Raw genomic sequence first — 20,897 nt, 5'->3', positions numbered from 1 at the left:
ACTGTGGTCTGAGGCTCTTTCCCTCTCCTGCTTCCTCTCCTGTTCACAGGCATTTCTGCCAATAGACCTCTACACTTCTTATTCCACCTTGGTATGTGCTTTCCAGAGGACTTGAGTTGATAACGGTATCTTCAAACGTGTGTTGTCTGTTTGAATTTTAAATTTTTTGCTAATGTTCTGTTGGGTTGTTGTCATTTCTTTAAGGGTTCTTGGAACCTTGGACAAGTTATTTAACCTCTGTGCCTCAGTTTCCTCAGATGTAAAATGGCAGATAATAAGAACCTCATAGAGTTATTATGAAGATTAAATGAATTAGCATTTGTAAAGCACTTAGGGCCTGGTACATAGTAATTTCTATGTGTTTAATAAATTAAAAAAACAGGAATCCTCTATGTTTTCAGAATGTCTTTTGTTAAATATGTCCCAAGCATTTTGCCCATTCTGTCATTCATATTTTATCTTTGTGTATGGATACTGTTTTGATCCCTTGGAAACTAATTTGTTTGTTATTGCTGCCATAACAGATTATCACAAATTTAGTGGCTTAAAAAACCCACACATTTATTCTCTTACAGGAACAGAAGTCTGAAGTGACTCAAAAAGGGCTAAAATCAATCAGGATTCATTCCATCTGGGGGCTCCAGTGGAGAACCCATTTTTTGCCTTTCCCAGCTTCCCGAGGCTCATGGCACCACGCTGCATCTCCTTTCCTGCCTGTACTCTGTCACCACATCTCCTTCTTCCTTTGACCTTCTTGACTCCCTCTTATAAGGACCCTGGTGATTACATTTAGTTCCCACCCAGATAACCCAGGATAATCTTCACATTTTAATGACATCTGCAAAGTCCCTTTTGCCATCTAAGGTAACTGTCACAGGTTCTGGGGGTTAGCTCATTGATGTCTTTGGGGGAACCATTGTTCAGCCTACCACAGATACCTTTTGCCACGCAGAAGTTTCAGATTTTGATATACTCACTTACTCTCTTAGTCCGTTCCTTTATGGTTTCAGTCTGACACCACTTTTCTTGGCATTCATGTACATGCAACGCAGAAATGTAGGGAATTCTAAGCCTGTGAATTTCACCCTTGACCAGTGAGGGATGGCGCTAATACTCCTGCTTTTTGCTCCCTGGGTGGACAGTTCTGAGAATCATTTTATAAATCTTCTCAGAAGGTCCCATAGAATCAAGCACCAGTTACCCAGAGCAGTGGCGTAGTTGAAAACACATCCTCGTATTGTCTTTTCCTCCTTTACATTTTCACCTCCCAGCCCTCACTCCTATCCCTGGGATGACTTCCCAAATAAGCTACCATAAGTAAGCCTTTGTCTCAGGCTCTGCTTTCAGGGGAGCCTAGGTTAAAAGAACAGAAAAGACTCCTGGAAATTAAAAACATGGCAGCTGAAGTGAAAAAGTAGAAGCGGGAAAAGAAAAAATTGCAGAAATACCTCAGAAAATGGAGCCAAAAAGAAAAAAGAGGCAGAAAAAATGGTGAGAGTAGATAGGAAAAACAGTTCAAGATTTGGATATAGGAATTCCCTAAAAGAGAACATGGAGTGGAAGAAGTCATCAACAAGATTATTTAAGAAATTTTTGCAAAATTAAAGGACATGAATTTCCAGACTGAAAGGGCCTGCCTAGTGCCTTGCATGAGGGTGAAAGTAGACCAAATATCAAGACCTATGATCTCAGAATTTCAGTATAATGGTGATAAAGAGAAGCTCCTATAAGCTTCCAGAGGAAAAAGGGGGAGGGGTCATTTTTTTTTAATTAATTAATTTATTTATTTTTGGCTGCTACTCTTCGTTGCAGTGTGTGGGCTTCTCATTGTGGTGGCTTCTCTTGTTGTGGAGCACGGGCTCTAGGCGTGTGAGCTTCAGTAGTTGTGGCTCACGGGCTCAGTAGTTGTGGCTCGCCGGCTCTAGAGCGCAGGCTCAGTAGTTGTGGCACACGGGCTTAGTTGCTCCACGGCATGTGGGATCTTCCCGGACCAGGGCTTGAGCCTGTGTCCCCTGCATTGGCAGGCGGATTCTTAACCACTGTGCCACCAGGGAGGTCCTGGGGGTGGGGGGTGGTTCTTTAAAAGGATCAGGCATCAGAGTGGCCTTGGACTTCTCAAGGGCAATACTGGAAACTAGAATATCGTGGAGCAATGCCTTCAAAATTCTGAAGGAAAACTGTTTCCATCCTGGAATTTTGTATTCATCCAAAGAGTTAAAGGGAAACATTGAATAAAGACATTTCCCAGACACATTTAGATTAGGTTTTACTGAGGTAAACCCCCAATCTCAGTATCTTGAAAAAAGTTTATTTTTTGTTCAAATTACAGACAGTTGTGGCTCCTCAGCCCCTCCCCTGCTCCAGTGTCTTCATTCCAGGATCCAGGATGAAAGAGCAGAACCTGGAGACAGCTCTTAAACTTCTGCTCAGATGTCACATCATATTCTATTGGTCAAAGCAAGTGACATGCCCAAGCCTGGTATTGGTGACATGGGGAATTATATTCATCTGTAGGGAGGCACTGCAGGTCACATAGCAAAGGGCAGGAATATATATCCAGCAAATCGCCAGGGCAGTAATCTACTCCACAATGTCTCAGAAATTTACCTCCCACATACCCTTTTTCAGGAAGTCACTCAAGGAGGTGTTCCTCTAAAATGGAATGAATCAAGAAAGACGAAGACATGGGATATAGCAAGTGGATACCTAACATAGGAGACAGCAGGAAGGAATCCCCAGGATGGTGGTGAAGGGGGAACTCAGATGACAGCTGTGCCACCAGACCAGATCAGAGGCAGGTCAGAGGGCTCCTGAGGCACTTCTTTAAGAAAAGGAAAAAAATCTGATGTGAATGAATTTACTATGAAGGGATGTATATAACTGATAGAGAGGTCGGTGGTGAAGTAGTGATCGGTACACAGAAAACCAAGCAAATTTTAAAAATATTAATTCTAGGGAAAACATCATGTTACACAGGAAAAGAAAATCATAGTGATAATAGCTTGGCCCTGAGTTGCCTTCATAACAATGAAAACACTGAATATTAAAATATAACTAAAATTGGGGGGAAGGAATACGGGGCGGATGGAAGTTCCCTAGCGAAGTCAGTTGAAGAGCTGATTTCCTTATCTGTTGAAGTCTTCAACAGGTAGTGCCTAAGATGAGGTTAAAAAAGAAAAACACTTAAGTATAGAAATATAAAAAGAATCAGTTAAAAGGATTAAACCTGGTTTTTGCTCTTCAAGGAGGACGGGGGATGGGGGTGGGGGAAAAGGGCTGAAACTGCTGTTGTCTTAAAACCATGTAGAGCCAACTGAGGCTTCAAGTGATTGACTCTGATTAAAATACTGAGTTTAAATAACAGTCTCCCCATCCTGGGCAAAACAGGAACGAAATGATTCTCATACTCAAATAGGGCATCGTCATAATGCAGTGTCCAATGCAGGCCCATAGAGGGCTCAAGAGGGCCTTGACTTCTTTTGAACTTTGTGTATAAACTGTGTTTACAACTGGCTTCTTTACTAAATTCTTCTGTTGACTTTTGATCTTCATGAGATAATATTGTTGACCTTGAAGTCCTGGGAATATAGTATAGTCAGTGATCTCAAGAAACGTGGGAGAAAGCGGTCAGTGTGAAGTAATTTAAAAGAAACTTCAGGATTGTTGAGTAAGTGTGTATCCTTCTGCCTTTCTGTGGACATAGGAAAAGTGCTTTAAAAAATCCAACATTTTGCATCTTTCCTCTTCGTTTGCATCTTTTTGTAAAACTATGAAATCTATTTAAAACCTAAAATTATTTTCTATTTGTGGTGACTCAGGACATATTACTTTATTTTGTCATTCTTGATAATCTCCCAAAAGATATCTTTGTAAATTATCTTGTCTATTGTACATGAGCAAGTTTCTAGAAGCTGGGGGTTCCGTTTGTGTTTGTTTATTGGTTGTTTTGTTGTGTTGACGGAAAAAAATCAATAAACCAATCTACAATAGGAATAGAAAAGAGTTTTATTTGAGTCAAACTGAAGATTACAGCCCAGGAGACACAGATTCAAGTAGCGCTTGAACTGTGTTCTGCCAGACTACAAAATGGAGGAGGTTTATAAAGGCAAAGACTGCAAAATTACAGGAGCTGTTTGTCAAGAATTATAATTGGAGCTGGCAAGAAGCAAGGTTGCCTGCCAAGGAAGGATTGATTGTAGTCCCAAATGGTTACATAGTTACAAGGGGAGACCTTGAGACCGTGAGGTTGCAGCTGGCAGCTATCAGATATTGTTTTGAGAACGGATGGTTGTGTCCTTGAGTCTGATACAGTTCAGAAAATTTAATTCTGAGTAATCCAGGAACGTGTCTGAAACAGTGTCCAAAATGGCCACTCAGCTCCATTTTGAAGGCTTGAACCACAGTTACTCCATTTTGATTTTTTAAAATGCATTCTTTGTGTTAATGGTTAAAGCAGATGTGCAATGCATGTTTAATAGGCCACAAACAAGCTGTTCTTGTTAGCCTAAAGTTCAAGTTAAATCATGTATAAGCCAGAATAAGTTCTTATACCTCACTATGTGAACATCTCTTCCATTAGTTGGGGTAGCACCGTATGCTAACAGATGACTGTTAAATATACTTGATTATAAAAATGATGAGAAATACAGATATGAAATAATAATGTGTAATTGATTTTCTTACAAAATGCTCTCTCTTTAGGGCATTTTGTAAAATAGCCATTTGGTATCCTCACCTCCACTCTAAAGTCCCAGGGGATCTGTAATCTGTTCATTTTGAGGTAGATAACACTTTTGTGATGAGTAGCAGGTGATATGAGAATCTAACTCTAATAAAATACATACAGGGTCTGATGCAATCAATTATCTTTCAATTGGCATCTGAAAAGGAACTTACTGATAAGCATCCAGAGAGCAGAGAGTGCAAGGCAGGAGCCCCATGGTGAATAAACGTGAAGGAAAAGTTTGAGTGGAAGCAGAAGTAAACAGCAGTTTATTGGAACTGATATGAGCCTGGAATTGGGAAGAGTGCAAGTCATGCTTTAGAAATCTAGGGAGAAATGCAACGAATCTGGAGTGTCCAATGGCCTTAGAAGATAATATTTTAAAATGAATTTCTATTTTTATCTGTACATGGTTATTGAGAAATCAAATAATCAAAGCTTAGAATAAAATATAACAATCCCCTCCCCTCATTTTTCTCATTCTACTTTCAAGTCTTTTGGCATTTACCTCTGAATATCTAAATAATATGCCTATAATGCATATTTCTGGGTTTGTCAATTTTAGACATGACCTATTGATTTTTTCTTATAGTAAAGACTTAAGTATTATACACCCGCCCCTACTACTCCCACTGCATCCTCCCAAGATAGTAACAATAACTTTGTGTTAAATCAATAGTGGTTACCTAATGATGACTATGTAAATATGCTCGCTACACAGCCAAGCAGTGTACCATGATTAGATTTGCTTTCTTGAACAACTTTCTGTTTTTCCTGTTGTTAATCATTTTCCTCCTTCACTTATTTTTCTATCTTCCTTTCCTTAGCTTTTTTCCCCTAAATAAGCAATCAGATCTGACAAATATCTGTTCATGTTATTTCCCAAAAAGTTAACTCAGTTAATGTATAATTTCATTTCTTCCCTGGAGACCTGCCTCCCAGCCATTTGTCTTCCTCTTTCAACCTGGACAGGTTGCTTTCTAAGCCTGCTGCACAATTGTCAGCCTAGGACTCCTATTGCTGCTCCTTTATTAGATCCCCTGGTTCCCGATACCATGTCTTCCCCTTTCATATTTTACCCCCTTGTTTTGCTGGAGCACATCCTCTAGTAATATCCCTAGAAACGGGTGCATGAAAAGTAAAAATATATTTAGTCCTTATACGTATGAGAATGTCCTTAACTTGCCCTCACACTTTATTACGTAATTCTTCTTTGGAAATAATTTTCCCAGAACTTTTGAAGGCCTGGCTTCACTATTTTATGGCATCCAGTGTTATTGCTAAAAAGTCTGAGGATATTCTGATTATTGAGTCTTTGTGTTGACTATTTTTGTTTTTTTGGGTCCCCCCCAACCAAAGCTTTTAGGATCTTCTCTTTTTCTTTAGTGTTCTGAAATTTCACAGTGACTTGCATTGGTGTGTTCTTCTGGCTTTTTATTGTGTCTTTTTAATCTGGAGACTCCTGTGCTTTGGTTTGGGAAATATTCTTGGATTATTTATTTAATAATTTCCTTCTGTCTATATTCTCTTTTCTCTCTTATGGAGCTCTTATTAGTCTGGTGACTTCCTGGATCGATCTTCTGATTTTTCTTTTCCTTTTTTTTTTTTCTTCCACTGTCTGTCTCTTTGATTTGTGTTCTATTTTTCTGGGAGAATTCCTCAACTCTATCTTCTGACCTTTCTCTTAAATTCTTAATTTCAAAAAGTGCATTCTAATTCTCTGAATGCTTCTTTTTTAGTTGTGTCTTGTTCCTGCTTCAATTCATTTTTTATCTCTTTGAGGATATTATAGTTTCTTCTGTTACCTGTGAGCACTTTCTCTCTCAATTTTGGACTCTGCCTTTTATGTGGGAGACTTTTGCCAGTGTCTGGTGATCTTTTAATATTTAGGAGTGAGGCACTAAAACACCATTTGGAAGTTCTGTGTGCGTGGGGGGCAGTAGCCTGACTGACCTCAATGGAGGGTGGTCAGATGGGGAGCCAGCTGTTTTGAGGCCTCCAGATGTCACTATCTGCGGCTCTTTTCTCCGGGACAGCTCATTTAGTTCAGAGGCAGATCCTCTGCTTCCTGCCTCGGGATTATTACTTGGAGACAGTGTTCTGTGAACTCGAGTGGGAAGGGGCTGAGGAGGGCCTCACAGGTTAATGGGAAGACTTTCACTTGGTTCTACTGTTTTCAGTTGGGTGCCTCATCCCTGTTCTACTTGGGCCTAGTGCCCCTGGGGTGGAAGCCTTTCAGTTCAGTTTCCAGAAAATAAACCCCTGGTCAGCCACAGTGAGGGAGGACTTGTCACTGGCTTAGACTATGAACAGGGGACAGGAGATATAAATTCTCCTTATACAAACTTTAAATTAATCCTCCTAGGATTTTTTTTCCCCCAATGTGTGTGTGTGTGTGTGTGTGTGTGTTTGTGTGTGTGGTAAAATACACATAATATAAAATTTATCATCTTAACCATTTTTAAGTGTACAGTTAAGTAGCATTAAGCACATTCATTTATATTGTCATGCAACCATCACCACTACCCATTCAGAACTCTTTTCATCTTGCAGAATTGAACTTCTATACCCATTAAACAGCAATGCTCCATTACTGAGTCTTTGCCTTGCGTTCTTGGCACATCCAGCAGGAACATGCAGGGACACTCAAGGTCTGTGGCAGATGACCATATCCCACACCACCACACCCCTGCCTTCAGAGACTCCCCATACCTCTAGCTCCTAAGACTTGGCAGGGCTCTAAGGCAGGGATTGGCAAATGTTTTCTGTATAAGGGTCAGATAATAAATATTTTAGGCTTTACAGGTAATTACTCAACTCTGCTATTGTATGAAATCAGCCATAGACAATATGCAAACAAACGAGTATGACTGTACTCCAGCAAAACTTTATTTACAAAAACAATTTACAAAAACAAGTTGTGAGTCCGATGTGGCCCATGGGCTATAGCTGAATGATCTCTGCAAGACTAGGGCAAGAATCTGCTTGCTTCTGGTTGTAGAAAGGTTTTTAGCTTTATCTGTTCTGCTAAGTCAATCATCATCTGACTTTTCATCTTACAAAAATCTGTTGACATTTCTCCTCTGCTGTTATCTTTTCTCCCAATCACTTTCTCCTGGTGGAATTTATAGCTTTTCTACCCCTCTGTAGTTATTTTCACGGCGTTTTCAGTAGGGAACTGAGATAAATGTACATGTTTATTTAACTCACATTTTAAAAAACTTTTAATTTCAAAATAATTTCAAACTTACAGCAAAGTTGTTGCAAGAATAGTATAAGGAATTCCCATATATGCTTTACCCAGAGTTACTAATTGTTAACGTTTTGTTGCATTTGCTTTGTAATTCTCTCTCTCCATATATATATATATATATGTGTGTGTGTGTGTGTGTGTGTGTGTGTGTGTGTTTGTGTGTGTAGAGTATATATAGTGTATGAAATGGAAGGACATTTCAGCCATGACTCCTTAAATAATTCAGTGTGTATTTTCTGAGATCAAGGATATTCACTTAGAAAGAATTCATTCTCAAAATCAAGATATTTAACATTAATATAACACTATTATTTAATTTATAGACTTTCTTCAAATGTCCCCAGTAGTCTCAATAATATTCTTCATAGAAATGGTTTCTGGTCCAGGATCCAGTCTAGGATAGAGCATTGCGATTTGTTTTTATGACTCTTTAGTCTCCTTTCATCATGAACGTTTTTATCTGCCTTTCCTTTCCTTTCATGACATTGACTTTTCTGACATTGACATCTTTGAAAAGTACAGGCCAGTTATTTTGTAGAATGTTACTTAATCTGGGTTTTGGTTTTTTTTTTTTCCTGATGTTTCCTCATGATTAGATTCATATTATGCATTTTTGGCATAAAAGATGTTGTTTCCTTCCAGTGAATCAGGAATTGATCTACAATTTTTAGCCAAGATTGTTCCCCCCAACACATTATTCTTCATTCTCCCTGATGTACCTGGAAACTGTCCAGAAGTCTGTACAGAAGAACAGCCTTTGTTCTGACTTTTTAAAAATACATAGTTTATTCTAGAGATCACTTTATACCCATTCTTTCACTCCATAAACCTTTCAACAGCTTTTGACCAAAAGCTGAAATCTGATTGTCTAAATTTTGCCCTGCTGAGTTGGACTCAGTGTTTTATTTATTTACTGACTGTGTATATATAGACTGTACTTTGAAATATCTTGCACTGTCCTGGATTTCATAGTCTAACACTGGATGAATATCTAACCAAGGAGGAGGATATTAGGATACAGGAGTGAGGAGTGAGGTTACAACCTCAGTGCAGTTTTTTAATATAAAAATAACAGTTTTCTTGAGATATAATTCACATACCATAAAATTCATCCTTTTAAAGTGAACAGTTCAGGGCTTCCCCGGTGGCGCTGTGGTTAAGAATCTGCCTGGCAATGCAGGGGACACGGGTTGGAGCCCGGGAAGATCCCACATGCCACGGAGCAACTAAGCCCATGAGCCCGCGAGCCACAACTACTGAAGTCCGCCCACCTAGAGCCCGTGCTCCGCAACAAGAGAAGCCACCGCAAGGAGAAGCCCGCGCCCCGCAAGGAAGAGTAGCCCCCGCTCTCCGCAACTAGAAAAAGCCCGCGCGCAGCAACGAAGACCCAACGCAGCCAAAAATAAATTTTAAAATTTATATAAAAAAATAAAGTGTACAATTCAGTAGTTTTTAGTATATTAACAGAGTTATGGTGATACACCATCCTCAATATCTAATTTTAGAATGTTTTCATCATCACTGCAGTTTGAAAAGTAACAAATTTGAGTCCCTTGGTAAAATGGCCAGAGGCAGAGCAGCTTCTGTCTGAAAGATGTGGAGGAGGGATGGAGGGATCTCACAGGCTGCACGTTTTCAAGGAGCACAGAGATGCCAGAGACTGCAGGGATGAGAGAAGGCTTTTGTAGGAGGGTGTGGAATTCAAGAACAGTAGGATTTCATGTTTGGACGCAGGAGAGCATCCTTTCCAGGCATGCTGCACGAGCAAAGTTTGGAGATGTGATTGAATTGAGTGTGTTAGCCAAGAACAGCCTCTCTTCATTGAAATGGAGAGTTCTTGGGCCAGGGTGAGCAGTAAGTTTGGAGGCCAAGGGGGTGAACTTTATCCTGAAGTTGTATGCAGGGTGACAGTCAGAAGCTTAATATCCCTGTAACAGGCCCTGGTTCTGGTCTGCCGGCTGTGATCTTGAGGATCCCGGGTGTTGAAACTGCATCTGTGAGCACATAAAAGCGGTGTCGGAGGAGTTGTGAGGCGGTGACGAGGAGCGATGACAGAGGTGACAGGGTAGGTTTTCAAAGGATGAAGGTCTGGGGATTAACGGTTGTTGCAGAAGTCAAGAGCCAAGCATCCACCGGCCTGAGCGCCCAGCTTCTGCTGAACGGAAGTGGATTGATTAAGTGCTACTCTCCAGGGGTTGAACTACCCGTTGTAGACCTCATCCTCACCATGAAGACCTCTTTGGGTTTTGTTTGTTTGTTTTTGTTTTTACATCTTTATTGGAGTATAATGGCTTTACATTGTTGTGTTAGTTTCTGCTGCACAACAAAGTGAATCAGCTATACGTATACATGTATCCCCATATCCCCTCCCTCTTGAACCTCCCGCCCACCCTCCCTATCCCAACCCTCTAGGTTTTCGCAAAGCACCGAGCTGATCTCCCTGTGCTATGCGGCTCCTTCCCACTAGCTATCTATTTTACATTTGGTAGTGTATATACGTCAGTGCTACTCTCTCACTTCGTCCCAGCTTCCCCTTCGCCCCATCCGTGCCCTCACGTCCGTTCTCTACGAGTGCGATGAAGACCTCTTTGAATAGGTCGTACTTTCACCCAGACTAATGCTTCTCAGACTCTCTGTGTTGAAAGACAGATTTGTTTGTTTTTAAATTTCCCAATCTGTCCTGGACCAATACACGTGTAAAATACAATAGCAATGAACGGCTAGAAATATGAAACAAGTCATACAACGTGCAACCTTGGAGTTTGTTTGTTTTTTGATTCAGTGGACAAAGTTACTGCCTGAGTTACTAAACACTTCGGCTTCGTTTCTCTCCTCGGGTCAGCGGACAGCACTTTGAGAGCCCTCTTCCAAAGCAGAGGCGGAGCTTAGGGAGGTGCAGAGATTCGCCCGGGTCGCTCAGGTAACAGGGGCGGAGCGCGACTGAACCCGGGTCGCCCCGCCGCCCTGGGCCCGGCCCCGGCCCGCCCCTCTGGGAGGCCGAGCCGGGGCGGGGTCAGCGCGGGGTTGGTAGGGGACGCGCGGATAGGGAGCCGGGGAACCCGGGGAGCCAGAGCCGGAGGGACCGCGTACCTGCTGCCGCCGAGCCCGGGAGCCAGGAGCAGACGACCGTAAGCGCCCGGGGGCGTCGTGCGCAGTTTCCGGGGCCCGGGCGGCCGTGACCGCGCTCCCAGGGTGCAGGGGCGGATCGCGATCCCGCGGGCTGGGGGACGCTGTCGGCCGGCGCCGTCCGGCCAGGGCTCCAGGGAGACTTCCAGACAGGCCTCCGCTCCCGCCCGCTTCCCCGCAGCCCGCAGCTCCGTCCAGACCTAGGCTCCGAGCGCGCCGCTCGGTCCCCGCCCCCTCTGGCCCGCAAGCGCTCCGGACTCCGGGAGAGGCCCGCGTGAGCCCTGCGAGCCGGCTCGGGCCAGCGGGGGAGAGCAGCGGGGCCCCGTTGCCTAGTTCTCCTGGGGAGTACTGCTTCCAGGGTGCGTCTGGTTCACGCAGTGCAGCTGCACTTGTTTGTCACCGGTGTACTAAAACCGATCTCAAGTCTCTTAGCTGAGACGTGCTCTCTCGCCATCTCTGTGCGCCGCCCCAGTTTTTCTCTCCCTCCCCTTGCTCTTCTCTCGGGAAAGAAGGCCAACCTGCTCAGCTCAGCGCACAGGAGAGGAAACCTGGGCCCGGGGTTAAGAGTTCACCATGTAGCAGGAGCCCAGGGATGTGATCAGTGTAAGCGCAGCAGAGACCCGAGACTCCTTTAGCCTCCCTCCCCGCAGGAAGCTGGGGAACTTAAGCCTCCGGCCCCTCACTTGCCCGGCCCTTCTGACGCCTTCGGGGTGGAGGCGCGGTCAGAGACTCTAGCGATGTTGTGATCCTAGTTTTGACTTCTTTTAAAGCTTCGTCCCCCACCCCCTTCACTCCCCTCCACTATATAAACTTCAGGCTCCACAAAGCCTGGGTGGGCCCCTGGCGCCCGGATACGCAGACAGCCTTCTCTCTGCCCTGCCCCCCTCCCCGCGCTGCAGCTCGGTGCCGGCTCCGCCGTGGAGTAGGGGGGGGGACCTCTGCATTCGGCACCTCAGCACCCAGTACATCGGATTTACGAGCTGTTGCGGGAAATTGCTGAGAGCATTGGGATTTATGCCTGTCTCAGTGCCGCTCTGCAGACTCCTCTGAATTCAGCATTAAAAATAAACTTTGGCAAGAAGCGGTACCGCTCTGGGAAGTAGCATTGTCTTCTGGTATGGTGGTTGCTTCCTTCAGGGAGTGGGGGCTTGGGGACGTTGTAGGAGCCTTTCACTAGCCCCAGCAGGTCTGATTTAGCAAAAAGCAGTTTTTTCCTTCCCACCTAGGCGTGGGCAGTGCGAGCGGACTGACCACTGTGTGCAGGCTCTGCCCCGGCACGGGGGCTCAGCAGGGAGCATGCCTTCACGGAGTCTACGTTCTGCTGGGGGAAAGATGGACGATACGCACAATAAATTTGTAAAATATAAACTATGTTAGAAAGCGATGTGGGAGCAAAATACAGCACTGAAAAGAGAAGTGGGGGGGCGGGTAAAAGAAGGCCCCCCTGAGAGGGGATATTTGAATAATACTGAGGAGTAAGGGGGTGGCAGACTGCTATCAGGAGTGATGGTGCACAGGTCAAGCAAGTGCAAAGGCCCCATGGCAGGCATGTGGCTGGCATGGATGAACTTTATATCTGTGTTCACTGAGTGTGGGCCAAGCTGCCACCAGGGTCCTTTGGTGTGAGTGAGCTACTGGATAAACGTAACTGGCTCAGCCTGAGAACAAGAGGCTCCCCCCACATCCAGTTCCAGGAAAGGAAAGTCTGCCATGGGAAATAACTGCTCAGCAAGGCCGCCAGGGTGAACTTCAACACCACCTGCTCCAACCCACATGCTCCCTGTGTGATCCCACCTGCCTCCCGGCTATCCCTTAAGTGCATGGGCTGGTACAGACTTATGGGAGTGGGATGTCCGTGGTAAGAGACTGAATGGGGCCTCTTTGGGCAGAGGGACCTTTAGAGAAAGGGCATCGGATCACTGGAGGAAGTGGAGTGCCTCCCCCAGCCCCCTCCTGTGGTGTCCTCATTCATGTCTGAGGTCTAAATCCAGCACCAGCTGGAGGGCACAGGAGGCCCCCCTGTTATCAATACACGATGACCCTCCCATTGACATAACCCAACTCCCAGGCTTAGTCATTGCTGACTTGCACCTTGACTTTCCTTCCAGCATCCTGGCCTAGCCCAGACATGGAAAGGCAGGGGCTGCCCAGATTCCAGTTCTCCATCCTTGAGCTGAGATACTCAAAGACATGGAACCCAGCTGGGCTTACAAAATAAAGCAGGGCTCAGTGTGAGCTGCTCACTACTGCCGAAGAAGGAGCCCAGAGCATACCCACTCAGGCTGGAGTGGACACAGACAGAGCAGGCCTGTGGTGACTTGAGGGGTCTCTAGGATCCCATGCTCAAAACCCACCTCTGATAGGACCCTACATCCCATCATAATGATTCATTCCTTTGAGAGGTGATACAGTGATGTGGAAAGAGAATTGGCATAGGAAGAATATCTGGCTGGTGTCCCAGCTCTGCCAGTAAGTTCCCCTCTGGGGACCTCATCCATGAAATGAGGTTGGGCTATATAATCTGCAAGACTTCTTGCAGATCTAATATGTGATGATTCTGTGGTTAAGAGTCCAAAGGGATCTTCAGAAAAGGAAAGAGGTTAGTGGGGAGCTGCCAGCTTTGATGGGGCCTGGGTGGTCCTGCAGCCTACGCCGGGTTCGCTGCGGGGCAGCGTCAAATAGAGTGAAGGGCCTGGCCAGGGCGTAGGGGGCAAAACCCCAGGCAGAGGTCGAGGGCCCAGGGTTGAGGCAGAAGTGTCACTGCCCAGGCCAGCTGGCCCCATGGGTCACCTGTGGGCTGCTGGTGGGTGGTTCTTGGCCTGAGCCCAGTGGTTTAGGAGCAGAGGCTCCAGGGGCTGTATGGTCAGGTGGGGAGGTTGCAGCAGGGAGATGGCACCCCAGCAGTTCCCCCAAGAGGGAACCAAAGCTTTGCCAAGGATCCAGCACCCCCCCACCCCCTTCCCTGAGGAGGGAGTGCTGGACGCTGTCTTGTCAAGGAGAGAACGGTACGATCCTGCCCTTGGTTGCCTAACTGAACACGCCATTGTGCAAACCAGGTTCAAACTGAAACACAGCCTCTTCTGCCATCAAGGTTACAGCTGGCCCTCCGTATCCCTAGGCTTTGAGGCCGTGGATGTGGAACCCAGCCATGTGGAGGGCAGACTGCACTCTGCCATTTTATATAAGGGACCTGAGCATCCACCGATTTTGGTATCCGGAGGGTGCTGGGACCAATCCCCCACGGATACTGAGGAATGACTCTATGTTTACTTCCTGAGGGAGGTCATAGTTCATCCTTTGTCACCAGAGAGCAGCTGTTTTCACTGTCTAAAGTCCAGCCTGTGAACGTTCCTCTAGACAGGCTCAAGGACCTGGAGTGGAGTCTTCCTGTCCACTGGACCCCATTGTCTGTCTTGGCTTTGCTGTCAGGCAGTGGGCGCTGTTCCCATGAGGAGCCATTTGAGTGCACGGTCCAACTACTGCAAAGCCACACCTGTTAGGCTCAACTGAAAGTGCTTGCATTAGGGAAAAAAAAATGCTCTTCTATTTGGGGATTTCAAGGACTTTCTGGAGGAATCTATAGCTAACTCACAAATGGGAACCATGGGTCTTGTCCCGAGTCAGGAGCAGGAGTTTCTACTACCTTTAGCGTTTGGGAAGATTGATAGACTGAATTAAAATATCTTCTTGGCACTTGCAAGCTGGGTTAACCTGGGCAAACTGTTTAGCCTCTTGGAGCTTCATTTTTTTTTTTTTTTAATTTTTATTTTTGGCTGTGTTGGGTCTTCGTTTCTGTGCGAGGGCTTTCTCTAGTTGCGGCAAGTGGGGGCCACTCTTCATCGCGGTGCGCGGGCCTCTCATCATCACGGCCTCCCTTGGAGCACAGGCGCCAGACGTGCAGGCTCAGTAGTTGTGGCTCACGGGCCCAGTTGCTCCGCGGCATGTGGGATCTTCCCAGACCAGGGCTCGAACCCGTGTCCCCTGCATTAGCAGGCAGATTCTCAACCACTGCGCCACCAGGGAAGCCCTGGAGCTTCATGTTTAAATCTCTTTAAAACAGAAAACAACTCCGCCTTACTTCTTAGGGTTATCGTAGCACAGGAGATGATGTGCTTATGGAGTCTTCCCACCACCATGCCCCGGTCCAGGGCTTCGTTGGGCTTCCTCAGAGGAGGTGGTGCTGCCCAGACGCGTCCTCATGTTCTGGAAGGGTGCTGAGCGTCCCCGCCGTGGGCCTATCGGGCTGGCTCTAGCCAGGCTGTGGCCTGCAGTGAGCTGTGAGGGCTGCAGGAAGCCAATGACCAGGAGCGGGAGGCCAGGTGCCTCCGTGTCAGAGACCCACGTGGTGCTTCTCAGTGGCTGGGCGTGAGCCTACACCCTTCCCCGAGGACCACCACCTCAGGGTGTCCCCCCGGCGGCTCAACCTGGGACGTGGCTTTCCAGGTGGCATGAGTGACCTTTGCGATACTGGGGGCGACTTTCCGATTGTACTACCCTTCTCGTTAGAACTGGAGAGACTTGGGCCTTTTGGAAAATAAGAGAAACACTGATTCCAGCACCAAGCTCTGTGATTAACCCCTGAGTGCCAAGGGCTCAGGGAAATCTGACGCTCTTACCAACTCTTTGGGAGAAAATGGATGTATTTTCCTGCTCTCCAGGTTTTCTGCCTGTGAACCAAGTTGTCGCTGTGAGGAGGCAGGAGCCGGCAGGCTGGCCACTGGGTGGGGGAAGGCGGCCCCCTGCCCTCGGCCGGTTCTGTGCCCCCTTCCCACAGGTGGGTCTCAGGGTCACAGTGGTACTGTCAAGATGGAACACCTTAATTTCAGAGTTGCCCCCTGGACCTTTGGTTGAACTTCAGTAGTATTTTTAGCCTTTTTTGACTTTTTATTTCTTTTTGCAACCTAGACATTTCCACAAGCAAACTGACCCCACCAAGACACCAGCAACCCAGAATATTCCTCTGAACTCAGACCCTAGTCCTTAGGGCTGCAGTACGTGAAGCACAGGGACCCTTTCAGTGCGTTTCAGACAATAAAGCCAGCTCAGGTGACTGTGCTGTGGCCCAGCTCGCAGTGCTATCCTGTTACACACTATTGAGGAAGCTTCCAGACCGGGAGCACATCGCTGAGGAAAAGCAGGCTTGGGGAGGGGAGGGAGGAGAGAGAGTGTGGTTAATGGTGGAAAGGAAATCAAATAGGTGTATTATATGGCCCACGCCTATTATCTCCTGAAATAGGAGTCTTTCTCTCCTCAAATAGAGAATGCCACGTATTGAAATTCCAGGAAGGTAATGTTTTTTCCTCATAGGCAGTGAACTGTGTTCCACTTGGGTTTTTTCTCTGGTAATTTAGAACCAGTGGACAACCTGACAGAATTCGAGATGGAAAGGATTCAAGTGAAACTCCCAGAGCGTGAGTGTGTGAACCCTGCAGGGTGGAGAGAGTCTGCTCCCCGCTTGTGTTGTTTAACTAAAAGTCTGCATGGCAGCTTGTGTAAATGAGTTTGTGGTGGCCCCTGCTCCCCCAGCTCAGGGGCATTTAAAATCTGTGGAGGTCAGCAACCCCTCTCTGAAGGTGCTCTGGGCCAGCCAGCCCACCCATATGATTCCCCCCCTTCACCCATCCAGACCCTCCAGGCAGGTGCTGAGGCTGCCTTCACTCAGGCCCCAGAGCCCAGAGCCCCCTCCTTATCCTAGGCCGCGCTTCCCTCACTTTCTGCCTTCCAGCCACACTGGTCTTCAGGCATCCTATCCGCCCTGGAACCCTCTGCCCTTCCCTCTTTCAACTTTTCAACTCCTAACTTCCCTTCTTGGTTCAGGTAACACTTCCTCAGGGAAGGTTCCCTCAGCTTCAGGGTGGGCCTCTCTCCCCGACCTTTAGTGTCCTCGGGATTTAAAAACAAAACGCGAACGCCTGTGACAGCTGTTCCCTGTGCGGCCACTTTCCCTGCATTCATTCAGTAAGGGATGTACTTTACTCCACCCATTTTGCAGGTGTGGAGACTGAGGCTTGGAGAAATGAAAGCACTGGCCTAAGTTTACCTAGGCTATGGCTGGTAAGGGATAGGGCCAGGATTCAAAGCAGGCCCTGAGGGCCTGACCACCAGCCAAACTGGCTCCTGAGTCCATGAAGATTTTCATCAGATCAGATTAGCAGTCATTAATTGTATTCTTTCTGTCTGTCTATACAGTTGTGTGTGTGTATATATATATATATATATATATTGTTGGGGGCAGGGGGATGGGGGCAGGGGGCGGGGGTGAGCCTCCAGGGCACACAGCGATGTGCCTTCACTCAGGCCCCGGAACAGGGTTCCCCATAAGAAGGCTGCCCCCCACACTGTTTTTACGTTTTTACCTCCCTTTGTTTTTGCCTACAAATGACGTGTTTCTTTTCCTGCCAGGCTGCTCTCCCAGGGCTTGGTTCCAGATCTTTCAGGGAGATAAACATGGCCCTTGTCCCACGTGCGGAGCATTCTAATCTGTCCAGCCCAGCTGACCTTGCCCATGGGCCTCGCCCACCCCAGCACCGCTGGCCACTGGGGTTCCGCGAAAGGCCTGTGGGTGGAGAGGCTGGTCGCGTGCTGGGCTGTGCAGAGTTGGGGAGGCCCTTCACCCAGGGTTTTCCCCCATCCATCCTGGGCCAGAGCGGTCTCCGCTACAGTGAGCTTGCCTGGGAGTTTCGGGCATCACTGTTGGGGAGCCCCTGGGAGTCCCAGGCTTTGGCCGGCCTCCGGTGCACGTTGCTGGAGGGACGTTCCTGGTCTGGGTGGCCTTCCTTGGCATGCCCACCTGGAGCGGAAGGGAAGCCATCTGTTTTCCCCTTTCTGCTGGATATGCCTCTCCCCAGGAAGGAGCAGCAAGGCTGGGTAGGGTGGCGAGGGGCTGAGGCTGAGGAAGCACACAGACCCCCAGCCCCACCTTTCTCTGGCCTGGAGTCTGGGGGCACACAGTGTACCCCTCTGCCCCGCGGTTGTGGACCGCTGGCCGACTACTTGCCCAGAAGGAACACGAGGTTATCACGCTCCTGAGTCTGAATCCCTGTCAGGAAGACGTCAGACAACAGGGTGGAGGGAGGAATGCCCCGTGCAGGCCACAGGTGGGCCTTCTCCTCAGGCTCAGGTCTGTGTCCACCCTCTCGGCCTCTTCTCTTGAAGGACATTTGGGCATCCAGCCCAAGGCCAGGTACATGGTAAGAGTTGGAGTTAGCTAGTAGCTTTCTATGACTTGGGGAGCATTTTCAGGTTGTGAGGTCCTCACCACCTGCCTGGGTCCAAGGGAGGAGACTCTCCGAGGGCAGGCTGGCCGACCCGCCCCTCCCCCCATTGTGTTCAGCAGGATCCTGAGGCTGATCGTCATCTTTCTAGGTCCCAAACCCTGACATTTACAGTGCGCCTGGGATACCGGCCCATCTCTACAAACTAGGCTCAGCAGTAGGTCGTCTATAATTCCTCAAGGAGAATTCAGCCATCTTTCTGTTCAAAAGGTCTGATAATGTTCAACGCTGTCATTCAAAGAACTTTTAAATTCATTCATTCAACAAATTTTTTTTTATCACAAGTTGTCAACAGCACTTTATTTATTTATTTATATAAATTTATTTATTTATTTATTTATTTATGGCTGTGTTGGGTCTTCGTTTCTGTGCAAGGGCTTTCTCTAGTTGCGGCGAGCGGGGGCCACTCTTCAACGCGGTGCGCGGGCCTCTCACTATCGCGGCCTCTCTTGTTGCAGAGCACAGGCTCCAGACGCGCAGGCTCAGTAATTGTGGCTCACGGGCCTAGTTGCTCCGCGGCATGTGGGATCTTCCCAGACCAGGGCTCGAACTCGTGTCCCCTGCATTGGCAGGCAGACTTTCAACCACTGCGCCACCAGGGAAGCCCAACAGCACTTTATTTTGTTCTAATGCTTCTTGTTGGCAGCTACCACCTGTCCAGCGATTCTGTCCAGATCTCTCTGTCCCTGAGGTGTCAGTTTGTAGCCCCCATCTTGGTCCTTTCCCACCTTTTTCAGCCCCTCCAGGGCTTGGAGAACCCGACGGGCCCTGGTCTTGGAGCCTCTGCTGAAGTGGCTGGGCATGACACCGTTTCCCTGATGCCCACCATAGATCTTGGTCACGGAGCCCCCACCCCGCGCTGCCCCGGAGGTACAGGTGCCGTGCTGTGGAAGCAGCTCGTGTGTAGAACCAGTTCTTACCGTAGGGAGTGAGCTCTTTGTGCTTGGCCGGCTTGACAGTGTCCACCCATTCAGGGACTTTCAACTTCCTGGACTTTTTGAGGAAGACTGCCAGAGCTCTGATGAACTCCCGCTGGTTCACGTCTTTTACAGTAACTCCAAGCATTGTGCAGCCTCCGAGCTGCCAGCCGGGGGAAAAGGCCATTCAACAAATATTTACCGAGCATCCAATAAGTGCCAGGCACTGGGGACCCAGGGGAGCCAAAGCAGCCCTAGTCTCTATCCTCAAAGAGCTTCCTTCCAGTGGGGGAGACCCCTACCAGTCACACAACCTCATGGACAAACGTGACAGTGACAGGGGGTAGGAAGGAGAGGTGCGTGGTGCTGAAATAGGCTTGGAGGAGGGACACGATCTGAAATCGGAATGATGAACACGAGTTAAGGAGCTGAGAAGGGACGGGAAGAGCATTGCAGACAGAGGGGAACCAGCATTTCCATGAAGCCCTGCAGCAGGAGGGAGCAGGTGAGCACACAGGCCTGAAAGGACAAGGGGTTCAGGGCTGAAGCCTGGGAGGGGTGTGGGCAGGTCAGACCACACAGGCCTTGAAGGTCACCTTAACCAGTGTTGCTTTGTCCCCAGAGTAGCAGGAAGCTATTTAAGAGTTTTAGCAGGGGGCGCGACAGGGCCAGATTTGCATTGCCAAAAGATCGCTGTGGCTACAGAGTGTATTGGAGGGGCAGAGCAGGGGTGAGTGGACCGGCTGTAGTCCAGGGAGAGACGGGCACCTGGGCACCTGGGCGGGGTGGTGGTGTTGGAGGATTGGGGATATAATTTGGGAGGTAGAGCTGCCGGAACTTGCCGAGAGATTGGATGTGGATGAAATGGAGGAGGGGGGTTTCAAGGACATCGCCTGGGTTTTTGGCTTGGCAGATGGAAGGTGGCTACTGCCAGCTACAGGGAGAGGGAACCCCAGAAGAAGACAAAGCTTAGGGAGACAAGTGCAACTTCAGATGCACTGGAGGAGGTTTTGAGACATTGAGGAACTATCGAGTTGGCAGGTCGGTGCCTGGGTCTGGAGCTCAGAGGGGGTCTGGGTTAGAGATGCTCACGTCCGTCATCTGTCCAGAGGTGGCAGCGGGAGCCATGTGCACAGAAAGGACAGCCCCGTTTGGACGCCAGTTCTTCGGCAGCCAGTGTTTCTCCCGCAGCCCAGCCAGCTTTCTTCACCCTGTTTCATATGTTCGCCAGGCCCCCGGCCCTCAGATGCCCATGGGTTTCTGAGTTTCTGGATTCACCTTTGTCTCCAGGGCTTCTTGGCCACTGGGAGGTCACACCTCAGCTGCTGAGTGCGTTTGCGCAGTTCTGGTGCTACGAGGTGTCTGACTCACTGTTGGAGCCGGATCACAGGGAAGACTCACTCTTGTGGTTGTCCATATTTTTTAAATGTATAATTATTTTGTTTTGGGGTAGATAGTACATGCATTTGGTAAAAAAAAAAATTTTTTTTTTTTCAACATGCAAAAGCATATTCAGTGAAAGTTTGTTTCCTCTTTGCTGTCTTTTGAGGACATACCTTTATGTGATTGGGGCAGCAGGAAAATGTTTATTTATCATATAAATG

The 20,897-nt window shown here is 47.7% G+C and overlaps 1 protein-coding gene and 1 pseudogene across 2 annotated transcripts in view; one reads left to right on the top strand and one right to left on the bottom strand.

The window, feature by feature from the left end:
- Positions 1 to 10,969: 10,969 nt before the first annotated feature.
- EPHX1 (epoxide hydrolase 1) overlaps positions 10,970 to 20,897 on the top strand; it is a 40,353-nt gene continuing 30,425 nt past the window's right edge. For both annotated transcript variants that reach the window (XM_036847221.1, XM_036847211.1), the window contains exon 1: positions 10,970 to 11,104. The gene's annotated coding sequence lies outside the window, so the exon portion shown is untranslated. The remainder of the gene's footprint in view (positions 11,105 to 20,897) is intronic.
- LOC118892457 lies at positions 18,997 to 19,441 on the bottom strand (annotated as a pseudogene).

The sequence above is a fragment of the Balaenoptera musculus genome, chromosome 1 (genome assembly GCF_009873245.2).
Source record: "Balaenoptera musculus isolate JJ_BM4_2016_0621 chromosome 1, mBalMus1.pri.v3, whole genome shotgun sequence".
NCBI lineage: Eukaryota > Metazoa > Chordata > Mammalia > Artiodactyla > Balaenopteridae > Balaenoptera > Balaenoptera musculus.
This window is presented reverse-complemented; position numbering and strand designations above follow the sequence as displayed.